The 26497-nt window shown below is 37.0% G+C and overlaps 1 protein-coding gene and 1 non-coding gene across 2 annotated transcripts in view; both read right to left on the reverse strand.

Annotated features, from left to right (window-relative positions):
* Window positions 1-26497, reverse strand: part of LOC120577524 (receptor kinase-like protein Xa21) — a 36824-nt gene that overhangs the window by 1163 nt on the left and 9164 nt on the right. The window lies entirely within an intron of this gene.
* Window positions 6045-6151, reverse strand: LOC120577800 (small nucleolar RNA R71). Its single transcript, XR_005643780.1, has one exon. It is a non-coding gene; the product is annotated as a small nucleolar RNA R71 (small nucleolar RNA).

The raw sequence follows: 26497 nt of genomic DNA on the forward strand, positions 1-26497 counted from the left end.
TAAAAAGCTAAATAAAAAAACAATTTGTCAAAAAAAAAAAAAACATACAACGAATTTGTCTTTTGTGGAATATCACGAATGCTTTTCAACCGTTGGATATTTATTTTTACGTTGGACGATGTTTGATTTTCATGTGTTTTGGTTTAGCTATCTATTCACGTGTTTAGAATAAAAAAAACTTAAAATTTAAACATTATCATTAAGGGTGTAACAGTTTGGTTTGGATCGGCTCTCAGTCAAAAAAATGTTCAAACCGATGACGGTTTGGTTTGGTTCGGTTTTCACTCTTTTTTAAAAAAGGAACCAAAGCAAACGAATCGGTTTGGATCGGTTCGGTTGATCGGTTTATTTGAAAATACTATTAAAAAAAATTCATATTCTCACAAATTTGTATTTCATGCATAAAACATACGTCATACTCAAATGTCAATGTGATTTTCAGATTCTATAATATGAAATGAGTTTTCCCGCTGTTCTGGGTGGAAAAAAAAATGAATTTTTCACCAATTTGGATTTTAAAATCCGAACACCTTGCAGATCCTCTCCATTTCCATAGAAAATTGAGATCTCAAGTTTATTGCATATGAACTTGACAGGGAGAGGATTCGGTGCCTTTGGCTTCGCTGCCTTTCGGTGCCTTTAGTTCATTTTAGATGAGAATGAATGATTAAAATAAATTAATTAGATGATAGAGAATTAATGGTTTAGAGAGATAGGAACAAAAGCCATTAAAGGAACCTAAAGGCACCAAAGCCAAAGGCATGGAATCCTCTCCCGTCCTTATATTATCAATCAACTCATACACCTCTCTTTGAACTACACTACTTATTATGTAATTGACCCTAAAACTTTTTTAGAAGGGTGTCGAGTTTATGTGTTCTATTCTTTTCTATGTCTTTAATTTCTTTATCCATTGCATCTTTTTGTTTCTTATCTTTTGTGGCTGCTTCTAAGTTTGTGTATGCATAATTTGAAGAGAGCTTTGTGTTGTCATAGTGATATGAATACTACGTGTGCATATCACAATCCTTTCCCTCCTAATGTCTACATAAGTGTACAATTTTGGTAAGTGTGACACTTAGCTTGTTCAACTTCTCTAAATTTTTCTTCTTCAAATTCTGGAAGGAAACCGTATTCCTTTTATATCTTGTTGTTGTTCGTTTTTTAAAACATGATTCCCTTTGAACTTTGATGATAACCAACAAAGTTGAATTTCTAGCTTGTCGTCAAATTTGGCTTTCTTATCGTCCAAAATATGAACATATGCGACCCTCAAGTGTGATATTCTAGAATTTCTTCCACTCTATCCATCTTGCGGTATTTTTCCCACACTTATTGTTGGAGATCTATTAGTTAATTCGACTACACACGCCACAACTTCAACCCACAATTATTTTGGTAGTTTCTTACTTTTGAGCATGATTCGAGCCAAGCCATATCAAGAATTGTTCTAATTTTCCTTCCTACAAAGCATGGTTCGAACCATAATTTCACTACTAAAAAATAAAAATTAGTGAGGGAAGTTTAGTTAGGGAAAACGTAAAATCCCTCTCTAATTCCGTCACTAAATTTTGCGACCAAAGAATTTGTGAGAAATTTCATTTTTTCCGTCACTAATTTTCCTCGCTAATTTTTCTTTTTCTAGTAGTGTTTGTTCTGTTTTGTTAGTTTAAGCCTAATTCAATTCTCTTTCACAAACTCTTGAAACTCTTTAGAAGTTAATTCACATCTTCAGTACGTCCATATAGCTTTTATCTACAAGCTGGTTCTCTCGATAGTACCTTTGTTATTCTTGAAAAAATAAAATAAAAAAAACTTATGATCTCTGCTTCAAGAAATAAACTCATGTGTTCACATTGAATGAGAGAGAGTGAGATTCTAGAGAGAGAAACAGTGGGGGGGAAGGGGCCCATTGGGACAAAAGTGAGAGGCTCTTCTTCAGGTAAAGATCCTGAGAGTGGTGGTCCAGAGGTGGTCAAGAGGGGTGGTTTCTGCCATCTAGATAACTCCCTCTCGTCTTTTTTCTTCACAAAAATTTCAAAGAAGGCAAAAACGGCGGATCTTAGGAAGCTGTTCTTGTCATTTGGTGAGGTGGGTGAAGTTTTTATTCCTAAGAAGTTGGACAAATGGGGTAATCGTTTTGGCTTTGTGAAGTTTAAGAATGTTAAAGATGAGGGGGATCTATAGGGTCGGTTGGAGGAGGTTTCGTTGGACGAGTCACGCCTGAAGGTGAATAAGCTCAGTTGAGGAGAGATGAGTATATAGGAGAGGTGGTTGTAAAGAGGAAGGTGGCGCCAGCAGGAGGAGGAAGGGTTTTGGTGGATGGTAGATCTTTGAAGAATGTTGTAGCTGGGGAACAATCAAACGGATATGTGATCCAAGACCAGATGACATGCTTGGATTTTCGGCCAAATGAGGGTATGTTAGATTGGTTGAAGGATGCCTACGTGGGGGAGTTGCGTCAAGCTTTAGAAGCTAGTATGGTTCAACAAGGACTGGTTATGGAGGGGTTACATTTTGTTTAGGTAACAGGTATGGGTGCAAGGATGGTGCTGTTGAAGTTTGAGGGGTCGATGGATTTGGAAGAGGTCAAGAACCAACACCAACATTGGTGGGGTGCTATGTTCAAATACGTCCGACGCTAGTTACCGAATATGGTGGCGAAGTCTAGATCGGTGTGGCTGAAGGTCCATGGGATCCCACTCCATGTGTGGGATGAACCTTTCTTCAAAAAGCTTGGTTCCATCTTTGGTGTGTTTGAGGATTTTGATGGTGATACTATCTCTAGGATCAACTTAGAGGTGGCCAGAATCAAGGTTACTACATCAAGGCAAGGCTGAATTGATGAGGTCATTAGATTATCAGTGGTGGGGGTGGAATATAGGTTGCGGGTGGAGGAGGAATGTGGTGGTCGGTGGTGCAACAGGAAGAGGAAGGGGTTGGTCACTGATGACGTCATATAAGTGGGGTCACGTGATGGGGAGATGGTGGGTGAGGACAATGGATTTTTTTCTGATGAGGAAGTGGGTAGCCGTAGCTCCCAACACTCTATGCATCTAGGGATTGAGACAGGGCAGTATAGGGGGGTGTCAACACATGGGGCAGAAGAACAAAAGGAAGTTCAGGAACAGTCCTCTAAGGGATCTATGTTCCTAGGTTCCTTGAAAGGGGAAGTTAATTTGAATGATCACATTGAAGGAGGACAAGTGTCAAGTGGGGTACAAGTTTCTAATGGGAGGAGAGAGGAAGTAGAAAGGTTGATCTCTACGGAAGGAGATTTGGGTAGGGCCCGTGCTGAAGGAGTGCAGAAGTTGGTGGGGTTTGCAGCTTCTCATGCGCTTGCTGATTGGGAGGGTGTTGGTTCAGGTGGTCCCAAAGGAATCAATTTGATGGAACGAGTGGGGAAAATTTGAAACGGGTCTGGAGCTCCAAACCAGGATGGATTATCGGGGTGGCTTGTGTGGGCCGGATTGGGTTAAAGCCCAGTTTAAGGGTGCAGCTAATTTAATGTCTAAAGACAGAATTCCTGATGAGTCTTTTACAGGAAAAGAAGTAGCTGAGTGCTTCGATAGCCATGCTCAGGAGGTGGGTCTATTTTCACATGGAGAGAGGCTTAATCATCACATCAAATTCCTTTCCGAAGAATCCGATAGATCTGAATTTAGCGACTCCATCCAAGTAACTGACGGGGGTGAAAACAGAATTTTGAAGTTGAGGAAAAGAAATAGGAAAAAGAAGAAATCCGGCTCTTTGGCTAATAAAAAGTTAGTGGCTGCTATGGTGGGTCAGGTGGTGGGTAGTCTGAAGTCAAGTAAATGTCATAAAGTAAAGTATCACGTTAGCTCCTGGTATAGAAGAACGGCGTCCCAACCTGTGGGAGAGAGGAGGATGGGTGTGAGGAGCACGAAGGTGTTAGTAGATGCAGCGGGTTTGTGAGGAAGACTCAATCACAAGGGTTTGGAATTGGGCTCTTTCTACACGACCAGGAGGAATATGTGGAGGACTCTCAATTGGGGGGAACGAAAGGAGGTACGAAGATGTTGAAAGTGCTGGCAGCAAAAAAGGTGTTGAAAATTCAGAAAAAATCCGGTGTTTCTTTTGCTGTGAAGGATGGTCCGATTATAGAGAAGTTGGTAGCTTTAGAAGAGGATGCAGTGGATTTCAAGGTAAGTGATGACACTAGGTCATGCATTACTTTTGGCTTAGTTTTTTATGTAATTCTAGATGAGTTCAGGTGTTTTTGCATAAGTTTGAAGCTACAGAAAGAACAATTTTTATACTTGAAGAATGTAGGAAATCGTGCTCCAATTTCTGACATCGTAGCCCGATTTTTGTTCAAGTTTGGAAGCCTTTGCTACGTAAAAAATCGGGCTACGATGGAATTCCATCGTGCTCCGATTTTGAGGAGCGTCAGACAGATTTTGAAGATTAAGATGAAATCGGGCTCCGATTTATTGGATCGGGCTACGATTTCGGCGAGTCCAGATTTTTCACTATAAAAGCCAAGTCGATTTCTGAAAGAAGGGTTCAAATTTTTGGAGAGAAAATCATACTTTTGGAGCTGGATCACTGAGCAAAAGGTGGGAGACCATCAAAACTCATAGCCGGTTATCAATTTCATGTAATGAATTCTTCTTTATCATTAGTTATTTATGCTTTAGCCATGAGTAGCTAAGTCTTTTGTGATTAGGTCAAGAGATGATTCTCTACTAGCTCATGTGGATGTAAGTTGAAACTCTTACGTTTATGAATGTCAATCTAGTTTATTCAGTATATCTTGTTCTTAATGCTTTTATGATTCTGACCCAATATAATTGATTTAAGAGATTATATGACTATTGACCGTAGCGTGTAACTCGGATCTATTTATGCTGGTCAATCTAATGGACAATCTAGGGATGGAACGTTGTTAGGTTGAGATCTATGAATTAACGGACTTAATATCCTTTGACAATTATAGGTTCACCTAAGGGATTAGGGAATTATGATTAGAAAAGCGGACTTAGGATCAAGGGATTGAGCTAAGTTAATGTGTTAATTCGTCATTTACTTTGTGACATTCGTAGACATAAGAACTAGGTTGCCCGTTGAGTAAATTGCATATGATTCGAATGACCTAGTCATCTCTCTAAAATATTTCAAAAACCAACGTTACTATCATCAATTGAATCACAATTGCACACAATTCCAATTTGCCTAAGGCAATCCCCAATTTAATTACATCTTAATGATAATGTTCTTGTTAAGTAGAGATTAAAACAGTCCCTGAGGAAACGAATTAATTTATTACTCGATTCAAATTAGTACACTTGCTAATTATCTATCAAGTTTTTGGCGCCGCTGCCGGGGACTGTTGATTAATTTCAACATAGCAGCAATGTTAATTGTTAAGATTTCTGTTAATTATATATTTTGTCTGTAAATTTAAATAATTTATTTGGTTGTTTATGGTGCAGTGCTACTAAGGTATTGTTTTGCTGTTTATGCGAGGTAGAGTCCAACCTCAGGACTTGTTGCACGATCCAGAGATCGAAAAGACCGCAAGGGCTAATCGGAAAGCAGTTTGGTTAGCTACATCAGCTGAAGGAATATCTAGAAACTCTTCACCAATAAACACCCATCACATTGAAACAGAAACTGAACCCATCACCATGGGAGAACCACCACCACCACTACCTAGACTGATGATGGGAGATTATGGATTGGATGCCAACCGTGGCCATTTAACTCATGTTTTCCAACCAGCCAATCCAGTAGCCTTTGACATCAAAAGTTCTGTCCAGCAAAACCTTAAGGAAAATCCTTTTGATGGGCGTGACGATAGGAGCCCTCACGAGCACCTAAGTCACGTCCATGAAACTTGTCAGTTTTGTGTGCCACCAGCTACTGTCACCGAGAGCCAAATGAAGCTTAGACTATTCCCTTTTACTCTAACCGGTAGAGCTAGAGATTGGTTGCTGTCCATACCTAGTGGAACCATTCAAACTTAGGATGAACTTGAGCTCAGATTTCTTAAGAGATTTTTCCCTATGTCTAAATATTGGGAAAAGAAACATGAGATCACAAACTTTAAACAAGGGGAAACTGAAACCTTGTATGATGCTTGGGAACGTTTTAATCTGTTGCTCAAGAGATGCCCTTCACATGGCCTCAATGAAAAAGATTACCTCCAAGTTTTTACTGAAGGGTTAAGCTCTAACCATAGAATGTTTTTAGATGCTGCAGCAGGTGGAAGTACAAGAACCAAAACTGACCATGAAGTTTGAAACTTAATTGAAAACATGACCCAAAATGAGCATCGAGTTGATGCCGAGAAAAAGAAAAGAGGAGTCTTTGGGGTGACTGACAATACTGCTATATTGGCCAACCAATCCGCCATGAACAAACACCTTGAAACCTTGACCAAACAAGTTCAAGCCATAACCATGGGACAGTTACAAGCTCAACATGCTCAAGCTCAACAAGTGCAACAAAGGTGTGATTTCTGTCAAGGAGATCATGCGAATGGGGAGTGTACCTTGGAGGGAACCAGTGAGGAAGCCAATTACATGGGAAACTACCAAAAGAATAACCCCTATTCCAACACCTACAATCGGGGCTATGCTAAACATCCTAATTTGAGTTACTCTAACACAAACACCCTTAACCCTCTCCTACCTAACCCTCCACGCCAACAACCACAACAACAACAACAAAGACCTCCTGCAGCTTGGGAAGAAACTATGGCTAAATTCATGCAGATGACCGAAAGCAGTCTGGAGGAGATGAAAGCGAGTCAGGAGGCTGAACGAAAGAATAACGAGGCAGCCCGAAAAATGTTTGAAACTCAAATAGAGCAAATGGCGAAGCAAATGGCTGAGCACACCAAAGGAGGATTCTCAGGCAACACTCAAGACAATCCAAAGAACAATGAGAGTTGCAAGGCTATTGAATTGAGAAGCAAAAAGGTTTTGACACCTTTAACTCCGAAGCTAACGAAAAAGAATGAAGAAGTTGAGGTGGATGAAAATGAACAAGTAGTAGTTGAAAAAAAAATGAAGAAGGAGTTGAAAAGAATGGTGAAGGAGTAGTTGAAAATGAACAGAAGAAAAAAAATAAAGAGGGAGAAAAAAATATAGAGAGTGAGAGATTGATTGATGAAGATTCCATGCTGAGGAAAACCAAAAGCCAACTCCTTGAAGATGGTGGAAAAAAACAAGTTGTCCCCTCTTATGTGAAATTGCCTTACCCACATTTGGCAAAGAAGAAAGAGAAGGAAGCAAGTCAATTCAAAAAGTTTATGGAGTTACTATCTCAATTACATGTGAACATTCCTTTCAGTGAGGCCATCGATCAAATGCCTTTATATGCAAAGTTCATGAAGGACCTGTTAACTGGAAGGAAGAGACCTAGAGATGGTGAAAACATTGCATTGTCAGAAAATTGCAGTGACATCCTTCAGAGGAAATTACCTCCTAAATTGAAAGATCCTGGTGCCTTTACCATTCCTTGTACCATTGGGAAGATTAATGTTGGAAGAGCCTTATGTGATTTGGGAGCTAGTATTAATTTGATGCCTCTTTCCATGATGAAGAAGTTAGGATGTGGGGAACCAAAACCAACTAAGATGACTCTTACATTAGCTGATCGTTCTGTCTCTTACCCTTATAGAGTGTTAGAAGATGTATTGGTAAAGGTCAATGATTTATTGTTTCCTGCTGACTTTGTTATATTAGACATGGAGGAAGATGATGAGACACCCTTGCTATTGGGGAGACCTTTCTTGGCAACTGGAAGAGCTTTGATCGATGTTGAGATGGGAGAGTTGATACTTAGGTTTCAAAATGAACAAGTTGTTTTCAATATTTTTGAGGCTATGAAGCATAGGAGTGACCATCCTCAATGCTATAGGGTAGATGTTATTGATTGTTTAGTTGATGAAACAACTCAAGAAGAAACTCTTACACAACCCTTAGAAAGAGTGATGGTGAATTCAATTGAATGTGGTGATAAAGACACTGATGATGAAATTGATGAATGTGTGCAACAATTGAAAGCATCAAGGGCTGAATCCGCAAATAGAAAATTTGACGTCTTGGAAACAAAGGTTGTTGAGAAACCACTTGCACCAGAATTGAAAGAACTACCTTCCCATTTAAAGTATGTGTTTCTTAGTGAAGATACCACCAAGCCAGAAATCATCAGTAGTTCTTGTCCTCTCTTGAAGAAGAAAAATTGATGAGAATTCTGAAAGACAACAAGGAAGCGCTTGGATGGAACATATTAGACTTTAAGGGAATTAGTCCAGCGTATTGTATGCATAAGATTCATTTGGAGGCTGAATTCAAACCGGTGGTCCAACCACAAAGACGACTAAATCCCACAATGAAAGAGGTTGTAAAGAAAGAGGTCCTTAAGTTGTTGGATGCAGGAATGATCTATCCAATTTCAGATAGTGCATGGGTGAGCCTGGTGCATGTGGTACCTAAGAAGGGAGGAATGACAGTGGTGGCAAATGATAAGAACGAGTTAATCCCCAATCGGACGGTGACTGGTTAGAGGATGTGTATTGACTACAGAAGGTTAAATCAGGCTATCAGGAAAGATCACTTTCCTTTACCTTTCATGGATCAAATGCTGGAGAGGTTAGCTGGACAGGCTTTCTATTTTTTCTTGGATGGGTATTCGGGGTACAACCAGATTGCGGTGTCTCCGGAAGATCAAGAGAAGACAGCCTTCACATGCCCTTTTGGCGTGTTTGCCTATCGAAGAATGCCCTTTGGATTGTGCAATGCACCAGCCACTTTCCAAAGGTGTATGCTTGCCATCTTCGCGGACTTGCTGGAGAAGAACATAGAGGTATTTATGGATGATTTTTCTGTTTTCGGTAAGTCTTTCGATGATTGTTTATATCACTTGGATGTTGTTCTTAAGAGATGCATTGAAACTAACCTGATTTTAAATTGGGAAAAATGTCACTTTATGGTGACAGAAGGTATAGTTTTGGGGCATAAAATCTATGGGAAAGGCATCCACGTTGATCAAGCTAAAATTGAGGTTATAGAAAAACTTCCTCCTGCCATCAATGTGAAAGGAGTAAGGAGTTTTTTGGGGCACGCCGGTTTTTATAGGCGGTTTATAAAAGATTTTTCAAAAATTGCAAACCCCTCTGTAACCTCCTGGTTAAGGAAAATGATTTTGTTTTTAATGCTGAATGCTTAGAATCTTTTTCCATAATTAAGAAAAAGTTGGTCACTGCGCTGGAAATCAATGCACCAAATTGGGACCTCCCGTTTGAACTTATGTGTGATGCAAGCGATTACGCAGTTGGAGCAGTGCTTGGCCAACGCCATGAGAAATTTTTCCATGCCATCTATTATGCGAGCAAGGTTTTAAATGAAAACCAAGTTAATTATTCAACTACTGAGAAAGAGTTGCTTGCTATAATATTTGCTTTGGAAAAATTTCGCTCTTATCTCATTGGTTCCAAGGTTATTGTTTTTACAAATCATGTAGCCCTCAAATATTTGCTTACTAGGGGGGACTCTAAACCCTGGCTGCTGAGATGGATACTCTTGTTACAAGAGTTTGATTTGGAAATACGAGATAAAAAGGGAGTTGAAAACGTGGTGGCTGATCACCTTTCCCGCTTGGAGAATGATGAGGTTACTAAGAAAGAAAAGGCTATTGAGGCCGCATTTCCTGATGAACGGTTGTTTGTGGTAGCTGCAAGACCATGGTTTGCAGACATGGCAAATTTCAAAGCTGGGAACTTAATTCCCGAAGAGTTCACTTATCAGCAGAAGAAGAAATTCTTCAAGGAGGCTAATTTTTATGTGTGGGACGACCCATACTTGTTTAGAACTAACACTGATGATTTGTTGCGAAGATGTGTTGCAGGTGATGAAGTGAAAAGCATTATGTGGCACTGTCATAGCTCAGCGTATGGAGGCCACCACAGTGGTGAAAGGACCGCTGCCAAAATTTTACAAAGTGTGTTCTGGTGGCCCACCTTGTTTAAGGATTGCCAAGAGTTCGTCAGACACTGCGACAAGTGTCAAAGGACAGGTAACATATCTAGGAGGAATGAGATGCCCCTCAAGGGAATCCTTGAGATAGAACCATTCGATTGTTGGGGCATCGATTTCATGGGTCCATTCCCATCCTCCTACTCTAATCTCTATATCCTGGTTTGTGTGGACTATGTGACCAAATGGGTTGAAGCTGTGGCATGTATAGCTAATGATTCCCATACTGTTGTTAATTTTTTAAATAGAAACATTTTTCCTAGGTTCGGAACCCCTAGAGTTTTGATTAGTGATGGGGGGAAGCACTTTTGCAACAAGTACTTAGAAAGTGTTCTTGAAAAATATAATGTGAATCACAAAGTTGCTACTCCCTATCATCCTCAAACTAGTGGGCAGGTAGAAGTGTCTAATAGACAACTGAAACAAATCCTAGAGAAAACAGTTGCATCATCTAGGAAAGACTGGTCTAAGAAACTAGATGATGCACTTTGGGCTTACAGAACTGCTTTTAAAACTCCCATTGGTTTTTCACCATATCAGTTAGTTTATGGAAAGTCTTGTCATTTACCAGTTGAGTTGGAACACAAGGCCTATTGGGCGATTAAATTTTTAAATTTTGATCACACATTAGCTGGTAAGGAAAGACTCCTTAAACTAAATGAATTGGAAGAAATGAGGTTGCAGGCGTATGATAATGCGCTAATTTATAAAGAAAGAACAAAAAAATACCATGATCGCAATCTAGTTTCTAGGGAGTTTTACACTGGGCAATCTGTATTATTGTTCAATTCTCGGTTGAAGTTGTTTCCAGGAAAATTGAAGTCCAAGTGGTCCGGACCATTCATAGTGAAGAATGTGTCCCAACATGGAGCTATGGAGGTGAGTACACCTGATGGTGAGAGAAGTTTTAAGGTGAATGGGCAAAGGTTGAAGCCCTACCATGGAGGTGACTTGCCCAAGGAAAGGGTAGGTCTTATACTTGCAGACCTTTAAGAGGTCATCAAAAGTCAAGCTAATGACAGAAAACGAGCGTTGAGTGGGAGGCAACCCACCTAAATTATGGTTCAGGTAAATTTACAATTTGTGTACAAAAAAAAAAAAAAAAAAAAAAGTGAGCTGAAGCTAAAGAGAAATCGTAGCACGATGACAACAAATCGGGCTACGATTTACTGTCTCTTGAGAAAAATTGCTCACGTAAAATATCGGAGTCCGATTTCCCTAAATCAGGCTACGATATTTTATCAGTTAAAAAAAAAAACATCGGGCTACGATCTCGAGTCATCGTGGTCCGATCAAAAACAATTTGATTCGCAAAAAATCGTGCTCCGATGTTAGGGATTCGGGCTACGATTTTTGACTTACTCGGTTGATATGACCGTTACAAATGAAATCGTGCTCCGATTTTGTGCCATCAGACTACGATTTTGCTGGCCTATTTATACCTGAACCGCTCCCAAATCCTCTCAGTTCAAATTTGCGGCGAAGCTCTCCTGGATTTTTCTTTGAAACCGTGAATCACCCTTTTTAACCCATTTTCCACCTATTCTTCATCCTAATAACACCAATTACACCAAAAATTCACCAAGAACACAAATCAAAACCCCATAAACCACAACTTTTACCCAAATTCTCACACCCAATTTCTCAAACACCTTCAAGGCACAAATATTCTTCACTCAAACCAACAAAAATGGCTAGAACATCCGACAACACCGATGTGCAAACAAGAAAAAGAACCAGGAACCAAACCAAAGCATCCTCATCAAACCCTCCACCACCAAATCAACCACCACCAACCCAACCAGCCCCTTTTCAGAGATTCACGTCCGCAGAGGCCGAGGAAAGGTTTAAGGTGATTCAGGAATTGGATTTCACTGGTGAACATGCATTTGATGTTAAGAAACTAACTGGGTACAATACGTTCGAGCGGAATTTAAGGGAGAAAGGATGGGAAAGTCTGAATAATATGGTGAGCAAGACAAGCAACAAGTCCATAGCTATGGAATCTTTTGCTAATGCTGTCAGTGAGAAAGAAGGAAGCTATGAGAGTCATGTGCGGGGGAAGCTGGTGGATTTTAGTCCTCAAAATATTAACCGGATTCTTGGGATACCTGTTCCGCCGGTTTGTGATGTTGAACGGAGGAGGTTGCCAGCAAATTGGCCCGGTAGTCAAGAAGAGTGGGATGGTTTGCTGTTAGGGTTGATGAAGGAAGGAACAAACTGGATAAGAAAGTACCCGACGAACAACCCTCAGAGGATTGACACAGCTGATCTGCTCCCTATACCGAGAGCGTGGGCCTCCTTTATTTTATCTACCATTGTGAGTATTTCTGCTGCTGCTGAGATGATACTGTCGCGTGCTTTTATCCTTTTGGTGCTGTTTTCTGAGCATGAGCAGATGAATATAGGAAAGCTGATAGCCTACAATATTAATGATATGCTTACTAAAAATACTGCTTTAGGACATTGTTGCCTGATAAATCTGTTGTGTCAAGATGCGGGTGTGTTACCAGAACCTGCAGACATGCTCCTCAAGTCTCAAGTGCCCATTACAGATTCTACCATGGCAAGACTAGAGAAGAAAGTTGCTAGAACTGCACCCCCAGAAGCACACCACCACCATCACCGAGCACCACCTCAAGAGGAGTACCCACCTATGCATCCGGCGTTAGCTGAATACATCTATACCTCGGCAAATTGGATGGATGAAGCTTCGTCACAGTTGTACATTGAACCCCTGCGTTTCTCACAACAATTTGCAGCAATGCAAATTCGGTACAAGAAGAAGCCGGGTCATTCTTATGAGAGGTTTGGTTCTCGTGGGAATATGGAAAACTACTTTCGGGTAACTCGGGAAAGAGCTGGAGAAAGGGAGCAAGACATTAGGGAGGACTACACTTATGGTGAGAACTTGGATTTTGCAGGTGTTCTATCAGAGGTTCAGCCACAGCCAGATGATTTACCTCAAGGTGAACACCAGGGGCAACATGATGAGTGATGTTTCACCTTTAGTTCCAGTAGTGTAGCGTTTATTTTTGTTTTATATATAGTACTTTGCATATTAAAGGCATTAATTTTTTTACTGCTGCTAGTGTTTTGATAGTTTACATTCCCCATATTTTGTGATTGCATCGGCGTTTGTTATTAAAGAATTTTCTTTATTCTGAAGTTACCAGTTTTGTAGCATATGGTTCATCAATGGTGTGTCAAAAGTTCAAAGGAGGTAGAGCTTGCAAAAGGATTAACAAAGAAGTGTACGGCAGTGTGAATTGTCACAACTTCCATAAATCTCAACCTGTAAGTTCAAAAGCCAAATTGTTATTTTTCAATTTTTACAAATACGAGTGTTCCAAGCTGATTGCTATTTCTAGGATTTGCGAATTTTCTTTATGTCTTTTGGTTGCATCTCATAACACACTAAGGCAAATTGCTTGTACCTTGAGCCTTTGAAGCCTACCCTTTTACATTGAATATTTCCTTTCTTTTTAACCAACTTTTTAGCCAATAGGTTAGACCCCTTTGTTTCGGTGACTAACCATGTTACATGCCTAGCAGCCTTAGCATGTTGAACCCAAAATTTGTTCTTGGAGTTATGCATTGTAACATGTTGGTAAAAATCTAAGTTTGGGGTTGCTCATGGGATAGCAACTTCTTAAGTTTGGGGTAGGGGATCCAGTGAACCAAGTTTTGATAAAAGATCGTTATGTCTCATTCAAAAAAAAAAAAAAAAAAAAAAACCAAATCAAGTTGAAATACAGAAGTCAACTTACAAAAAAAAATGCAAATTAATTTGAGACAAAAGTTTGTAATTACAAGTGATTGTGTATCTACATAAGTGTTCTCTGATTCCCCAAATGCGTGGCAATGGATCCGTGTTGTGGTCGTTCTTTATCCAGAAAGTAGTGTAACTCCAAAGTTTTATATTAAGCCTACTTCCCAAATGATCCCACCTTTAAACTTAGCCCCGTTACACCTTGAAAGTCCTTAAAAGTGTGAAATGTGATGCAACTTTGATTGGTGTTTAGAAGATTTTCAAATTTTGGTAATATAGTGATTAGCATGTCGACGGTGTGTACCCTTATTCATGATGTTGCATGAAGTTGTGGGATGATATTTGGCAAGCATGTTAGCACTGTAATTGCTAACAAGAAGATGAACTTTTGACACCTCTATTGTTGAGGTAAATGCTATGTTACTGTTAAGTTTCATTTTTAAAGTTTATTCCTTGAGGACAAGTAATGATGCAAGTTTGGGGTTGTAATGACACTAGGTCATGCATTACTTTTGGCTTAGTTTTTTATGTAATTCTAAATGAGTTCAGGTGTTTTTGCATAAGTTTGAAGCTACAGAAAGAACAATTTTGATACTTGAAGAATGCAGGAAATCGTGCTCCGATTTCTGACATCGTAGCCCGATTTTTGGTCAAGTTTGGAAGCCTTTGCTACGTAAAAAATCGGGCTACGATGGAATTCCATCGTGCTCCGATTTTGAGGAGCGTCAGATAGATTTTGAAGATTAAGATGAAATCGGGCTCCGATTTATTGGATCGGGCTACGATTTCGGCGAATCCAGATTTTTCACTATAAAAGTCAAGTCGATTTCTGAAAGAAGGGTTCAAATTTTTGGAGAGAAAATCATACTTTTGGAGCTGGATCACTGAGCAAAAGGTGGTAGACCATCAAAACTCATAGCCGGTTATCAATTTCATGTAATGAATTCTTCTTTATCATTAGTTATTTATGCTTTAGCCATGAGTAGCTAAGTCTTTTGTGATTAGGTCAAGAGATGATTCTCTACTAGCTCATGTGGATGTAACCTGAAATTCTTACGTTTATGAATGTCAATCTAGTTTATTCAGTATATCTTGTTCTTAATGCTTTTATGATTCTGACCCAATATAATTGATTTAAGAGATTATATGACTATTGACCGTAGCGTGTAACTCGGATCTATTTATGCTGGTCAATCTAATGGACAATCTAGGGATGGAACGTTGTTAGGTTGAGATCTATGAATTAACGGACTTAATATCCTTTGACAATTATAGGTTCACCTAAGGGATTAGGGAATTATGATTAGAAAAGCGGACTTAGGATCAAGGGATTGAGCTAAGTTAATGTGTTAATTCGTCATTTACTTTGTGACATTCGTAGACATAAGAACTAGGTTGCCCGTTGAGTAAATTGCAGATGATTCGAATGACCTAGTCATCTCTCTAAAATATTTCAAAAACCAACGTTACTATCATCAATTGAATCACAATTGCACACAATTCCAATTTGCCTAAGGCAACCCCCAATTTAATTACATCTTAATGATAATGTTCTTGTTAAGTAGAGATTAAAACAGTCCCTGAGGAAACGAATTAATTTATTACTCGATTCAAATTAGTACACTTGCTAATTATCTATCAGTAAGTAGGGAGGAGGAGAGGGCATGTTCATTATTATAACAACCTTTAATGTGAGGGGGCTAGGAGGGAGGGTGAAGAAGAATAAAATCCGTGAGTTCGTGAGGATTAATAAGGTTGAATTTTTGGCATTGCAAAAGACTAAGCTAGTAGAAATTACTCTGGCTTTATGTGCGGTGGATTTCAAGGTAAGTAGGGAAGATGGTCCTGTGTTTCTTTTGCTGTGAAGGATTTCAAGGTAAGTAGGGAGGATGGTCCGATTTGGGGAGTGGAGGATTGTGATTGGGCGTTTAGAGCTTCCGAAGGTGCGAGTGGGGCTATCCTATCTATTTGGAGAAAATCAAATGCTTGTTTTATTTTTTCTTTTCAAGGGGAAGGATATGTGGGGGTGTGCCTTGAATGGGGATTGGAGAAAAAATATGTTTTGTTATTGATGTATATTCTAAATGCGATTTGGTGACTAAGCAGAGGTTATGGGAGACTTTGGTGGAGGAGCGGTTTAGTAGGGGGTAAGGGCTTCGTGTGTCCTTGGTGATTTTAATGTGGTGTGTAGGAGGGATGAAGGGAGACGTGTGAATGCGGAAGCAACATCCAGCCAACTCTTGGAGATGTATTTATTTAATCATTTTATAGGCGAGATGGATTTAGAAGATTTAAATGTGTTTGGGTGTCGGTTCACTTGGTATCATCCGAACAGGAGATATCGATGAGTCGTATAGATAGAATTCTCATATCCGAGGAGTGGTCCCAAGCTTGGGGGGAGAGTTCTCTTTGGGTTTTTCCTAGAGATGTTTCGGACCATTGTCCTTTGGTTCTTAAAAGTGGAGGATGGGATTGGGGGCCTAAACCTTTCCGGTTTAATAATTTTTGGATTGAGAATAGAAAGTTTAAAGGGGTTGTGGATGAGGCGTGGAGATCCAACAATGTTTGTGGGTGGATGAGTTTTGTGTTGAAAGAGAAGTTGAATGGGCTTAAGGTGAAAATTAAAGAATGGAATAAGGAGGAGTATGGAGGGATGGAGGATAGGGTGGAGGCATTGGTAGAGGAAATTAGAGGGCTTGATGAAAAAGGGGAGGAAGGGGCTTTGGAGGAAAGAGAGGTTGGTATTAAAAAACTAAAGTTTGAAGAGCTTTGAGACTCCTAAAAGCTAAGGATGCGTTGATAGTGCAAAGGTCCCGTTCGAAATGGATAAAGGATGGAGATGCTAATACAAGGTTCTTTCATAATTTCCTTAAGGTGAGAACGAGTAGAAATTCCATTAAGGCTCTTAAAGAAAATGATGGGTGGGTGGTGTCTCCGTTGGAGGTTCGTAGAAGAGTGGTTAATTATTTTACTAATCATTTGGCGGAATGCGGAGGGAGCAAATTTGTTTGAAGGTTTTCGAATGGGAGAGGAGGGCTTGGTGGAGCAATAAGTATATAAGTTTTGGATGTAGAATTGTTCTTTTGAATTCGGTTTTAAATTCAATTCCTATATTTTATTTGTCTCTTTTAAAGATGCCGGTTCAAGTATGGAAAGCAGATAGTTAGAGTTCAAAGAGAATTCCTTTGGGGAGGTGTGGGGGGTGGTAAGAAGATTAGTTGGGTAAATTGGGAAGTGGTGTGTACTCATAAGAGGAAGGGCGATTTGGGAGTAAAGGATATTAGACTGATGAACGTGAGTCTTGTTGGAATAAGCCCTAATAGCCAATCTATATTGATTGGGTTTGGCTTTGTATCATGATATTGATATAAATATATATTGTGAATATATAATAACAAGGCATTTCTTTATTTATTTTGTTATGTTTCAAAATAATAAAGTCCCTAGAATAGTTGGTCCGTTTAATGGAACATTAAGTATAACTTAATTGCGAGACCCCATTAAACATAATGAAACTATTCTTAAAGTATCCGTAGTCAAGCTTTATTGAGAAGTGGGATATCATTAAAGCATAGAGACTATTATGTAGGTAGACTGATGATCACATCTCACAGATCATGGATAAAGAGTTATCAAATCTTCACATAGATATAAATATTAGGAGTAATATTTATATTGGATTGATCCGCCATGAGAATACTACATAGTAAAAGTTATGAAAAGTGTCATAAGATATTCTCATAGTGATAGTGGTGTATTCCACCCTTCGACCTGAAACAACTATGTACCCTAGATGTTGGAGTCGAGTGCTTTGTCACCATTCAAACGTTGTCCGTAACAGGATGACTATAAAGTTGGTTGATGGGTACTCCATGAATCATGCTGAGGGACATGAGTGACCTAGATGGAATTTGCCCCTCCTACATAACAGGAGAAATGTCTACGGGCCCAATATTGAACTAGACAAGGATGACACGGTCTATGCCTTGTGTTCAATATAGACATGAGTGCAAAAGGGTAATTATACACATGATCATTATCACAGAAAGGTTTCGTCAGATCACATGACATTCTCGTCACTTGGGTAGCAGTGATGTGTTGCTCGATACCGCTCACTGTTTATATTATTAAATATGTGATTTAATATTATTGCCAACGTTACGGGAACCTATAGGGTCAGACACAAAGGACAGATAGATGAGAGAAATAAATAAGTAAGACTTATTTATAAAATAATAAGTGAGACTTGTTTATAAAATAATAAGTGAGACTTATTATTAATTAAATAATTAAATATGACTTTATTATTTAATTTACGAAAAAAATAGAGAAACGCGGTCCACCGTGAGGTACGGTGTATTTAAGTGTTGTCTTGCTGACCACACAAGTGATTCTATAAATAGAACCCTTGTATTGAAACATTACTAACTTTTTGTGAGTGCTTAACTTAATTCACAAAAGTTGTGAAACCCTAGCCGCCGCTCTCTAAACTTTGTTCTCTCTGAATCTTCGTTGGAATTGGCTAGCACCGGTCATCGGAGAAGTTCTGTTCGTGTGGACTGAGTAGAGGCATCGCTGCTTTGCTTTGCTCGTGATCAGAAATATTTCTTCTACAAAGGTTCTGCTCTTCAAGAGGTAAACACATGAATCTTAAAGTGTTTAAGTTTCTGTTTGATTTGTTATTAATGATTTAATTAAGATCCGTTTCAATGGGATTTCTTCCGCAAAGAGGATTAAAATTTTGAAAAACCCCTCTTAAAATCCCTTCAGTGGTATCAGAGCATGTGTTGCGATTAAATCATTGAATTCAAATCTATTTGTTGTTTGCCTGACATGGTTTTGTGATACGATCATATAAATATATAAACCATCGAATTATGCTTTTTGTTTCTTATACATGCGATGTATGTCATATGATAAAGCATGTCTCTGTTTCAAATTTTAGTTTGTTTATGATTTGTTTCGATTTGGATCCTATGTATGCTATACGATTGTCGTTTTCGTTTCGTTATGATATCTTGTGTATGCTATACGATCCTGTTTTACCAAATTTGATTTGATATATTGAAACAAATTCATGAATTCTATAAGGTATTATTAAATTTAGTATACCGTGAGATCAGTTTTGAACTGATATTTAGAGTAACATGTTGATCACAAACTTTGATTTGTTTTGTTTGAGAAAATTGTTTCTTTATCCATAATAAATCAATGAGAAATTTGATTTCCTTTATTTTAATTAATGCGGAATGCAAATCCAGGAATAATGATAAGAATATTAAGTGTTAATATTTTATTATTTAAATATTAAGAATTAATTATAATGATTGATCAATATCATATATGTGATATATGATTCAAATACAACATCATTATATGTGATATATTGATGGTGTCATTCATTCAATAGGTTTTATACATTGATTGTGAATTTGTAGACAATTCGTGAGATTGAGCTTCGATATCCGAATATCCGATTCTGGTGAAGCATCAAAGATCTGGTTGTCCATACTGAACAAACAATTGTTAAAACTATTGATGTTTGATTGTCGTATTAGCGTACCTAACTATACAAGAGTTGTATTATTACGGTTGATCAATTGTTTTCAAGATGGTTGTTGTGACTTTGAACAATTCGTGAGATTAAGCTTCGATATCCGAATCTGGTGAAGCATCAAAGATCCGGTTGTTCATGCTAAACAAGCAAATTTTGAAATTATTTATTTTAATTTATTTATTCAATTGGAGAAAGGTAGTAAAATTAAAAGATCATGATTTTGAAAGGGTTTCAATATCAGATATGATTTTTTGAATTTTGTAATAAAATATTTGCTTAATTTTAGCACCATAATTTGTTTTAGAAACAAATTGGTCGCCCAAATAAAGCAGATTTAATTATAATAATTATTGAGTGTCAATATTACTATAATTGGGTAAATAAAAATTCTACCTTTTCGATTGTCTTTTCAAAAGTAGTTTGAAAAGGTAATAAACGATCCTAATTTATTTCTAATTTAAAAGGATCATGATTTCGAAAAAGTTTCAATATCATATATGATCTTTTAGATTTGGTCCTAATATTTGCATATTTTAATTTTATTTATGACCCGATTGATTTTGAAAATAGTTTCAAAAGGAATTTAAATACATATATATGAATCAATTTTATATGACGTATATCTCGGTCAAAATATTATTTCCAAATCTTGATTGATTCTAAAATTGTTTTAAATAATTATAATTGGTTATTATTATTTAATTTATGGTATATGGTTATGACCTTAGTTTATATTGGCGTTTGTTTATTTATTTAAATATGACCTGCGTGTCATGATTTATTTTATTTAAATACGACCTGCGTGTCGTGGTTTGCTTTTATTTATTTTATTTAAATGTTAAATAATGTAAATGCTCAAGTTGAAGAGAAGACAACGCCAAAAGATGATTTCGATGGAGAAATTTTTGAAGCTTGCTCGTGGGTCAAAGAATTGTAATAAAGTAGTTTATTTAATTCTTACGCGTTAGGAGGTCATAACCATACTACCTAGTTTATTATTTTATGTATGTGATGCATGAAATGTGTGTTTAGATTAGTGCATGTATATTTTAAATATTTTATATATATTTGCTATCTATGAACATGAATTCATGTATAATATTAGATGTGTGTATAAGATACACATGTCAGTGAGATCAACTTAATTAAAATCCTTCAAATAGAATATGAAGTAAATTATTTTTCAAAGTATAACACACTTCAAGACTAATATCGAAATGTGTAGGTTTCGCCTCCGCGAGGTGCACTTTCTATACTAGTAAGTTGTGGTGCGGTAATTCTATTTACCGACTGTTATTTTGGATCTAACTTAACGTAATTATTTTAATAAGATTAAAATATATATATTTACTTCAAAAGAATATTAAGTTAATTGCTTTCCAAAGGATGACACCCTTCAAGACTAATATAGAAATGTGTAGGTTTCGCCTCCGCGATGTGCACTTTCTATACTAGTAAGTTGCGGTGCGGTAATTCCATTTACCCGACTGTTATTCTTTGGGTCCATCTTAACTAAATTATTTTAATATGATTAAAATAAATTTAGAAGCAATGTTTGGGAACATCTATATGATAGATTAGAGTAAAGAGTTATTCACTCAAATGATTTGAAAGTTGTATGAGATACAATTGGAAGGAGTTCCTACCTAAATAACTGAGTTTTGATTACAGCCCCCATTGACTTAAAGCAAGGTGAAATATGGATTTCAATCCACTAGAAAATCTTCCAATAAGATTTTCCGATTCAAATGTTGAAGGTCATTTGTTTTGAGTAAAATAGTGGGAGCATATTTAATTAAAGACCTAATTAGTTATGTTTTTATATCATGATATATTTGTTTATTTATTTTATGTATTTATAATTTCTTTAGCATATGCATTTTATTATACTGTTAAATGTTCTTATGAAGAACAAAATCTTCAAGAAAGAGTTTCTTAATTGGTATTAAGAATTGTTCTTAAGAATCAGAAAAACTGTTAATATTATGAAAGAGTCAAAATAGAAGTAAGACTTCTTATTTGCCCATATAGTTATAGAAAAGTTAAATATCTACTTCTGCATCATAAGTATATGATACTTGATGGTTAATCTCATATTTGTTGAAATATAGAGAGTTTTAAAGAAGCGGGACATTAACTATAAGCGAAGTCCACTTACGTCTAGAATGAGACAAATTGTTTCATTGACATAGGAGCTAATGCTTGGACTTAAACTTAACTTGATATGGAACCAAATAATTGTTATTAAATTCCATATAAAATAGAAGCATTAAATCATAAATCTTGTATTGAGAAGAGAATGATTGTGTAGTTGAATAATAGACAAACGTTGTCCTATTATACAAATTATGTTTTCTATATAAGTATGCTAATCAAGTAATGGATTTGAGTTTCATGATCTTGATAAGCTGGTCTATAACTTATGAGAAAAGGATCAAATGAGATTAGAACCTTTTATATATCATTGGCATTAGTGTTTAGTACAAACAAGTGTGATTCACATTTCCAAAATCCATGGATATGGACTATTGGACTCATTTGATTTTATATCATTTGAAGGATGTGAGTCCCACCTTTCAAAATAGATTAGTATACCGGTCACCAACAAAGGTGAAAGGACACGTAATTTATTTGAGTTTATATACATATGAGATGTATATGGAGAACTAAACATATTTGCTAGATATTGTTTCTATTACTTCATCTGACATTACTAAATCATTTAGTAGATAAGAAAAGTTTATTTGACACGATTCAAGAAAACTTTGAAATTGTTCAAAGATTTTAACAATGAAGTAAAAGGAATAAGTTTGAAAAGTATAAAGACTATACGAGTAAGTCGTGATGGTAAATGCTTGATTAATGAGTATAATGATTATTTATATCGTTTCATTTTTGACATGACTCGATCTAAAATAGTTTGATTATAACTCAAAGACTCTCGAAATTAATTAAATTATAGTTATTCTTCACCCACAACAAGTTCTAATTGAGTAATCATAAATGCACCATATTAGATATGCAGGTAAGAGTACCTATTTTTGACTTTATGATAATTTGAGGTTATATGGTTTACTAGATAAACTAAACTTCAAATTAAATGAATGTATACTTGTGGAGGTTCCCTTAGGAAACTAAAGGATACTATTTCTACATCTTCTTCCTTGACAAAAGTTGTTTGTCGCTAGTACTGGAGTATTCCTTTTCAAGGAGTATAACTTTGCAATAGCTAGTGGGAGTGATGTAGAACTTGAATTAAGTCAAGTACCACAAAATACATGTTTCTCCATGGAACATGAACTGATTCAAAAAAGGGTTGTTGGTAAATCGGTAGTTCTAGTAGCACATGATCTAGATGAGTGTGATATGTCATAACACTAGGATGAGAAACATGATTTTGTCATGACTCAACAAGGTGATATGATGCTCATGGAAGATGAGCACCTGACTTACTAGAAGGTCGCAAATGACCTGATTTTTGAGAAGTGGCTAGTTGCCATGGGATCTTATAAAGAATCCATGCACACAAACCATATATGGATATTGGTTATATCATCCAAATGAGTATGACTCATAAGATGAATGTGAGTTTTCTTGTAGAAAACTGACATGGATGGTATTATGAACACCTTTAAGATGTGATTGATTGTAGAAAGTTTCATGCAGCTCATGATGCAAATCATGACGAAACTATTACATCATTGTAATACTTAAATCTAACGATCCCAATTTGTCATTGTTGTATAATACAAATTCTAGGAGATGGATAACGATGTTACATTCTTTAATTAGAATGACCTTATATATGTATTTGACATATATGTAGGGTTTCGTTAATCCAAAGGATACTAGAAAGGTAAATGTATTACAAAATTTATTTATTAGAGAAATCTTCTCGAAGTTAAATTGTTTATTTTATTAACAAAGTTTTATGAAAACTTTGATTAATAAAGAAATCTTGTGCACATAAGGAGATTAGTGGGAGCATTGAAATTAGTTTGGTGGAATATGTAGATGACATACTAGTCACCAAAATAATTTATCTACTCATGTAAGACATGGTTAGAAAATTATTTTCAATATGTACCAAAATTGATTATAATGTTCGACACTATAATACCTTCAAGAATATCCTTGGATGTCTTAAAGGACTATAGATTGTTTCTTGAACACAGATGAAAGAAACATTGTAAATGAGTTACAATGATGTTGACTTTCATATCAGTGTACAGTATATCCAGATCGTAATTTGGAATAAATGTTATGCTAGGATATCAACTATGAAATTTGTAAAAGTACAAGCTTCAAATAGTTGTTGTTTCTATTACAGATGTCAAATATATATGATTTGGATTGTTTAGCGCATAACTCAGTGAAAACATGTGTTTCTTGCGTTGCGGATTCCATTGATCTCGTATGAGGTAAAATTGGTTTAAATCTTGCGAGCAATGAAAACTTGATCTCACCAATGATCCAAATGTATACTTTGACACTTCAATTTCTTTTCGATAGAAGATCGATAGTGGAAATTGAAAGAAGTATAACCTACCAACATAGGAAAGAGTTCCTTATCTGCTAGTATAGTATCTTGTCAAGAGTGTTCTTGATGCTAACACTTGACCAATAGATATTGAGTTAATATTTGATTGGCTTTTAGTGCTAGTGGGAGATTGTTGGAATAAGCCCTAATTGCCAATCTATATTGATTGGGTTCGGGTTTGGCTTTGTATCATGATATTGATATAAATATATATTGTGAATATAATAACAAGGCATTTCTTTATCTATTTTGTTATGTTTCAAAATAATAAAGTCCCTAGAATAGTTAGTCCGTTTAATGGAACATTAAGTATAACTTAATTGTGAGACCCCATTAAACATAATGAAACTATTCTAAAAGTATCCGTAGTCAAGCTTTATTGAGAAGTGGGATATTATTAAAGCATAGAGACTATTATGTAGGTAGACTGATGATCACATCTCACAGATCATGGATAAAGAGTTATCAAATCTTCACATAGATATAAATATTAGGAGTAATATTTATATTGGATTGATCCGCCATGAGAATACTACATAGTAAAAGTTATGAAAAGTGTCATAAGATATTGTCATAGTGATAGTGGTGTATTCCACCCTTCGACCTGAAACAACTATGTACCCTAGATGTTGGAGTCGAGTGCTTTATCACCATTCAAACGTTGTTCGTAACAGGATGACTATAAAGTTGGTTGATGGGTACTCCATGAATCATGCTGAGGGACATGAGTGACCTAGATGGAATTTGCCCCTCCTACATAACAGGAGAAATGTCTACGGGCCCAATATTGAACTAGACAAGGATGACACGGTCTATGCCTTGTGTTCAATATAGACATGAGTGCAAAAGGGTAATTATACACATAATCATTATCACAGAAAGGTTTTGTCAGATCACATGACATTCTCGTCACTTGGGTAGCAGTGATGTGTTGCTAGATACCGCTCACTGTTTATAATATTAAATATGTGATTTAATATTATTGTCAACGTTACGGGAACGTATAGGGTCACACACAAAGGACAGATAGATGAGAGAAATAAATAAGTAAGACTTATTTATAAAATAATAAGTGAGACTTGTTTATAAAATAATAAGTGAGACTTATTATTAATTAAATAATTAAATATGACTTTATTATTTAATTTACGAATAAAATAGAGAAACGCGGTCCACCGTGAGGTACGGTGTATTTAAGTGTTGTCTTGCTGACCACACAAGTGATTCTATAAATAGAACCCTTGTATTGAAGCATTACTAACTTTTTGTGAGTGCTTAACCTAATTCACAAAAGTTGTGAAACCCTAGCCGCCGCTCTCTAAACTTTGTTCTCTCTGAATCTTCGTTGGAATTGGCTAGCACCGGTCATCGGAGAAGTTCTGTTTGTGTGGACTGAGTAGAGGCATCGCTGCTTTGCTTTGCTCGTGATCAGAAATATTTCTTCTACAAAGGTTCTGCTCTTCAAGAGGTAAACACATGAATCTTAAAGTGTTTAAGTTTATGTTTGATTTGTGATTAATGATTTAATTAAGATCCGTTTCAATGGGATTTCTTCCGCAAAGAGGATTAAAATTTTGAAAAACGCCTCTTAAAATCCCTTCAAGTCTTTTGGCTAAATGGGGGTGGAGGTTACTAGATGGAGAGAAGGCATTGTGGAAAGATGTGCTAGAAGTGAAATATGGATCGGGTGTGGGGGGCTTGTTAGAAGATGTTAATTTGGGGTGGCCTAGACATGCGTCAGTTTGGTGGAAGGATTTGAATAAGATAGGTGTTTTTGGCGGGGTTGGTTGGTTTAATAGAGAGATGTTGCGTAGAGTTGGTAATGGTATGAATACTAGTTTTTGGAATTTTACGTGGAGAGGGGAGAGGTGTTTCCGACTTAAATACCCTAGGCTATTTATGATTTCCGACCAAAAGGAGGCAAGGGTGGGTGACTTAGGGGTGCTTACAGAGTCGGGTAGAGAATGGAGGTTTATACGGCGTCAGAATCTTTTTGTGTGGGAGGAGGAGCTACTCTTGAGCCTTATGGAGGACTTGGAAGGAATGATATGGACTTCTAATGAGGATTTGTGACTTTGGAAATTAGAGGATACCGGTGTTTTTACGGTGAAATCGAGTTATGAGAGATTAGAGGGTTTGGTGGTTAGAGAAGATGTGTGGAATGTTGAGGAGGAAACGGTGTTTTCCAACTTGTGGAAGAATCCGACACCATCAAAAGTTTTGGCTTTTGCTTGGAAAGTCCCTCTCAACCGAATTCCAACAAAACTAAACCTTGAGTTGAGGAATGTTCTAGCTCCGAAAGAATCAACACTTTGCCCAATGTGTAATAGAGCGGAAGAATCATCAACTCATCTCTTTTTGCATTGTCATTTGGTGGACAAGGTGTGGTCTAAGGTGATGTGGTGGTTAGATAACTTCTTTGTAATCCCTCCTAATCTCTTTGTCCATTAGCAGTGTTGGAGTGGTACGATTTCAAATAAACATCTCGTTGAAGGTCTCCGGTTGATTTGGCTCACAACTTTATGGGTGTTGTGGAAAACTAGAAATGATAAAATCTTTAACGGGGTAAACCGCGAGGTTGATGAAATGGTGGATGAAGATCCCGGTGTGTCTCTATTATG

The sequence above is a fragment of the Medicago truncatula genome, chromosome 8 (assembly GCF_003473485.1).
Source record: "Medicago truncatula cultivar Jemalong A17 chromosome 8, MtrunA17r5.0-ANR, whole genome shotgun sequence".
Taxonomy (NCBI): Eukaryota; Viridiplantae; Streptophyta; class Magnoliopsida; order Fabales; family Fabaceae; genus Medicago; species Medicago truncatula.